This window comes from Tinamus guttatus, unplaced genomic scaffold, assembly GCF_059628265.1.
Source record: "Tinamus guttatus ecotype Peru unplaced genomic scaffold, ASM5962826v1 Tinamus_guttatus_pri_ptg001356l, whole genome shotgun sequence".
In the NCBI taxonomy this organism is placed as follows: Eukaryota; Metazoa; Chordata; class Aves; order Tinamiformes; family Tinamidae; genus Tinamus; species Tinamus guttatus.
This window is the reverse complement of record NW_028289890.1, coordinates 139,188-145,187: the sequence shown is the minus strand read 5'-3', so window position 1 is coordinate 145,187 and position 6,000 is coordinate 139,188.

Genomic DNA, 6,000 nt, shown 5'->3' with positions numbered 1-6,000 from the left:
CCCCCCTTTTTAATTTCTCCCAATAAAAATAGCAAAAGCCTGGACTGGATTGTCAAAGAAAAGGCTGCAGCTCATTCACTACCAGACGTTCTTTAAAAGCAAATTAGATAACTACCTCCCGTGAATAAGCTAAAAAAAGCTGCTGCTGCCTAAGGGGAAGAGTTGGTGTAAGATTTTTTTTTTTTTTTTTTTAAATCATCCTGCAACAGGGAACCCACATTCCTCAGCTTGATAACCCAGGTACTTTTCTACCAGTAACACAATCAAGGTCAGGATGCTCCAAAACCGATAAATTAGAGAATACCCTAAAGAAGTACCTGTTCCTCCCCCTCTCATTAATCTTTAGGAAGCGGAGAATTAACATTCCTCAAGATCTTTAAGTACCTTGAGATCAATGCGGGAACATAAGGGTAACATCACAACAAGGTGCCTGGGGGAGAAACGCTGCTTTGCTCCACAGAGCCAGCTGGTGAGGGGCTGCATTTCCATGGAGCACAGGAGCTCTGCGGTGGAGGGAGGCCCCGGCTGCCACCACCATCCCTACGCGACCGGCGCAGGAAGGCCGGCCTCGCGGGCGCCTCTTCAGCCCTTGGTTTTCCCCTCCAGTTTGTCATGGTTTGTGTGCAGGATGGCTCCTTGTGGTCAAGGGTTGCTGTGCTATGGAGGGAATAGAAATATTTGTATTTTCCTGCTAGTAGACTTAGTATAGAGGAATCAGGTGATATGAAGAGGTGAAAGAGTAGTCTCCTTTATGAAGTGAGTTTGCTGAACAAAAGCAGGAAGCTGAAAGCAAGTGTGTTAAAAATGTTGCCTTTTATGGGATTTCCCTGTTATTTTTTAATAGTGGGTTCTAGTACCTTCTATTGGAGGTGTTTACTAAAGTCAAGTACTTCTATGCATTAATTAAAAAGCTATTATCTTCTACTGTGCATTGGAAGAATTATACCTGTGGAGGTTTGTTTCAAAAGGTGTGTGAAAACGCAAGTGTGTTAGCTCAGGTGCTGCAGCTGTCCTCTCTAGCACTGAAGCCACCGCTAATGATAATAATAAATATATGTGTATGTATATATATAAACCAGGTGATTTAAAAGAGAAGAGCACAGTCACCTCTTTGAAATCACGATTTCTACTTTAAAGCTCGTAGTTTTAGTAGGATTTTGCAGTAAGAAAGTTAATTGCTGACTCTGTCTGCTGCTAGCAGGGTGTGTGAGCTTATCACAGCAAGGATCTGTGACTCCAGAAGGAAATGTCAAAATGTAATTTCTAAAAAAAAAAAAAAAAAAAAAAAAGCAAAGAGTCTTGAAATGTTCCCTCTTAAAAACTCTCTTCATTCTTAGCCATACTGTGAGATGGAGAATGACTCCGGGTAGCAATACTGTTACCCTGGTATTGCTGGGCTCGTGCATGCAAAGAATGAGGGGTGTGGGTAAGTGGCATGATTGTTCTTGGTCATTCTTTAGCTTATCCCTTTATACGTGATAACAAAACATTTCGGTTTCATTTTTCTTTTTGTTATTAACAGCACAGTGTTTCTAGGGCATCTTTAAAGTTTTTCGAGCTTTTTTCAATTTTTATCGAATTTGAGAATATTTCAGGTCTGAAACATTCTCTGCTTGCTTTCCTTTGTCACACAGTTCTGGTAGCAGGTCTGCAGGGATCTGAAGGTAATGCCAGGAATGAACTGAGAAGGGAAGGAAGGGAGGCCAGAATAGCAAAGTGAATTGTTCCATTCACAGGGCTTTTCTGCTAGGGAATAAGTTAACACTGTAAACAGGAGAGAGGTGTGGTTTGCAGATTGGACAGGAAATCCTCAATTCTAATCCTCGCTGTGCTGTTGATTCCCTTGGAGACCTTGAGCAAATGCTTTCTGCTGCTTTTTTATTGGAAATAAAATGGAGATGATAGCGCTTAACAAGCTCATAAGAGCAGCTCCTTAATGTGAAATGTTAAAACATTTGTAACGTACTTTGAAAATAGCATGTGGCGCATGGAGCCTTGAAATTCCCTTGGTTAGCTGTCTGCAGGTATTGCCTTGCATTGCTCTGAGGAGTAGGGACGTTTTGGGGCCCAAGTCACCGTGTCAGTGTATAGGCTTTGTTTTTCTTGCATGTAACAATGAAAAGCAGATGCCTTACGAGGGATACGAGGAGAGGCGGCCCCGCACCACGGCCGTTGCTGGCTGCTCTGCCCGGACCGCACGTCACCCTGCTGTGAACAGGCGTCTCGGCCCTGCTCCCTGGGCTGCGGGGAGGCCGTCTGCAAGCGGGGCCGCGTGGGAAGGGTACGTCACGGTTAGCTAGTCCGAAACACGTGCCGGAACTTGCAGGGTTGGTTTTATTCATGCTTCTCCATTTATTCTTTCTTCTTTTCAAGATGCTCCCCTACTCAACTTCCTCCCCTCCCTCCCTTTTTTTCCTTCATCTTTCTTCTTCAAAATCCAAACCAAGATTTAAATTTTTTATTTTTTTAATCTTTATAGAAGCAAAAGATGAATAAAAGTTACTGCAGGCCCAGTATTTTTCCCCACTTTGTCCCCTCTCCTGCAAGTTGCTCTGCATGGAGGGGCCAGTTTGTACAAATGACCCAGGGACTCTCATGAGACTTTTGGGATCAGAACTCAGGTCTCTGAATTACGTGTTTATGTATTAGAGCCATTCTGAGCTTGGCAAACGGGCAGCTATTCACAAGAAACTGGTGAGAGAGAGAGAGAGATTTGGATTTAAGCCTGCCTGTAAATCTCTGTATTGCTACCACAGACAATTGCTGCCTTCCAGGAGGCAAATATGTCACTTTCTTCAGAAATCCCAGAGCTACAATGTATTCAAGTTCTTCCGAAGGAGACGGGACTGGAAGTAGCTGTGTAGAGAGAACCCCTGAGAAATGTGGAAAGGGCAAGTTGTTTAACAGTGGCACTTAATTGGCCTACCCTAGAGACTATTTAAAAATCCTAGGCAACACTAGGCCCTGAGTTACTCTGATTCTTGACTTTCCTCCCCTTTCTTCACGGTCCCTCTGTCCTCTTTGCACTTATTTCAGTACCTGGAATAGAACAGGTTTTCCTTTTGTGGTTCCCTGTACCTGGATTTTTTGACATGACCCTGTTTCTTCCTGTCTCTTTAAACAGAGGTATCTCTGTATTCATATTACATAAAAATTTATACATACTTTTTTTTTTTAAAAAAAAAAAACCACCATTTACTGGTTTCAGCTGCTGCTGAGTGCAGAGCCTCCTTGACTTGGCCCTCAGTGGTGACATGTTTTCTTTACCATAACTGTGAAAAGTTAGACAGCAGGACAAATCAGAGAGATTCTTTGAAAACATAAAGCTGTTCCACTGGCAGACCTGGACCACAGAGCAGTGCCTAGAATACTCGTTTAAGTAATCAGTGCTATACGTTTATTTTCTACCCAAAAGAAAAAAAGAACTCGTGCATTTTCTGCTTTGAGAATTTAATCTTTCCAAAACTTGATTTCAATCCAAATCGGTCAGCAGCTAAACAAGTTTTTCTGTTCACACAAATGGGAAGTTCCCTGGACTCTGCAGGGGCTCTGCGAAGGCAACAGACTTATCCCTTGTGCTTCCAGTAGCAGCAGGAAATTACCAGGAACATCAGCTCAGTGAACACCTACAGGGGGGTCCCATGATCTGACTTCCTGCAAAGCTGCCAGGAGAACTCCAGTACTATCAAATACCGTGAACCTTGCAGACCTATGTCTACAAACCAAACAAGGTGTGGGCTCTTTGCCAAGGACTCAGACATTCCCTCTCCCAAGACACTTTAGAAACAACCCTCTGGTTCTTCAGAGCAGTCCTGAGCAGCCCACTAGAATTCCTTGGATTTGACAGAACGGAGGCTGGGAGTGCAGGGATGTTTCTCTTGGTAGCAAGAATCAGTGCCCTGGACCACAGGACCAGTCCTACAGCAAGGAAGGGCACAAGGACAGGAGCAACAAACCAGTGACAGGCAAAGCATGAACGTTCACGGAGCCATGGCCGGCTGCGAAGCTGCAGCTTGAGCCTTTGTTTTGTGCTGGAAATAAAATGCATTTTGAAACCTGGAAAACTTTCAGAAATAGAAACTTTATTTTCTCAATACCCCATTCCTATAAAATCTTTTTCCACTTATGAAACTGAAGCACTAACATCCCCAATGACTTGCCAAAGGTCATTCAGCAGATCAGTAACCGAGCTGGAAAGAGAAGCCTTCGGGTTTCCTTTCTGCCTACAAAGCCAGAGGAGATAGAGATCTGCAGGTCTTCAGAGCTGGTTAGTGCTCAGGAGTTCCCACTGAGGTCAGCTCAACTACAGTGTTGTGTATTCTGGGAAATTCTTCTTTGATCTGACTTCAGTTGCTGGTTTGGAGCACTTGAAAATCTGTCTGTAACCACTCAGATCACTTCAGTAGTTTGTGGCAGAGGCAAGAATAGATCATTGTGTGTGTATTTCTTCCCTCTGTCTTTTGTACCTCTTTCTCCCTGTTCTCATGCTCAAAATGATCTTTTTACTTCTTAACTACTCCATTTACCCTGTTTCATTTTTCCTGTTTACTCATTTCTCAGCCATGTTTTTGCTCGGTGTTCTCCTCCTTGCATTAAATTGAGCATTACATAAGGAGGCAATTGTTTGGTTAACACGCTCTATCTCTATTGTGCTTTTATAGAGAATAGAGCATAATGAGTATGAGGCAACCGAAGTGGGGATCTGTCACAAGAAATCACAATAGTTATCACAGGAATGGAGCTGCAGTGTCAACCGGCCAAGGTATTTTCCATAGCAGCCTGAAATAGATTCCCTCTGCCTGCTGTTTCTTCTGGCTTTTCTCTGTGTAGTGCCAGCATCAGCATAGCTATTGCAGCTTTTTTTTTTTTTTTTTTTGTAAGTGCAGGAACAATAATGATTTAATTAGACTTGTGTATTTGGGTTCGAGGCATATATTTCTCTGACTGTGCCTAACATTGCTTACCTGACCTCTATTGGCACCTGTTAATGCTACATGAACACTTTAATTGTTATTTACTAAGTAATAGCTGAAATTTCTTTGAATTTATGTGTAAAATATATATTGGATAAGATTCTATGTGGCATCAGAAAAACTATAAAATAAAACAAAAGGAAAACATCAGATAAACCTGCTTGGGAAATTCAAGGTAGAGAGTAATTACCCTTGGTGGAATTTGGCCAAGAACATAGAAAATAACTCTCTGAACAATCCTTGCTAGGTAGGCAGGTATTGTAAGCTCTTTCTAAGTCCTTGACATGGGGAGCAAAACCAACTCAAAAATGTATACGAGGAGCCAGGACCTTGTTTTTTAACCGCTATCTGAGAGGTGTCGAATTTCGGCTGCCGTGCCAAGCGCGGGGACACGATGCTGGGTGGTTCTGGACAGAATGGACACCCGCGCCGTTATTTTCGGCCTCATGAGCACTTGGGTCAATGACGCCAGTGCTGCAGCTGTAACAAAGAGCAGCTTCTGCTTTGCTGGGGACACACAGCTTGAGTGGGAGCACGAGGGAGGGGAGGGAAGACGAGGAAGGCTGGGTGGGATGACCCATATCACGTTGTGTTAACAACAGTGTTAATTCATTGCCTAATTAAATAGTTAATTAAGCTCACTGTGGGGACCAGATAGAACAACTAGTCAAGAGTTCATTGCATTTTTAAATTTGCTGTAAGAAAATCAAAATTAATTCATCATCATTCCCTGAATTTTGCTTATCTCCCCGAGCACTGATCTAATCAATGTGACACAGACTAGCTGCCCTTTAATAGGCCATGCCAGAAGAGATTCCCATACTCTAGGAAGAGTATATTTAGCAGATACTGGGAAAATGTACTAAGATAGGAATGGCAGTTCCTTTCAGGTCATTCGTTTCAGTTTTTAAAAGAGGGAGTCTCCATGTAATGGCTGATGTGAGGGGATGCTGGCTATTAATAGAGCAAATAGAGCAAATTGGTGAAATTATGAGGGCAAACTGGGAAATTCGTAAATGTTCAGGAA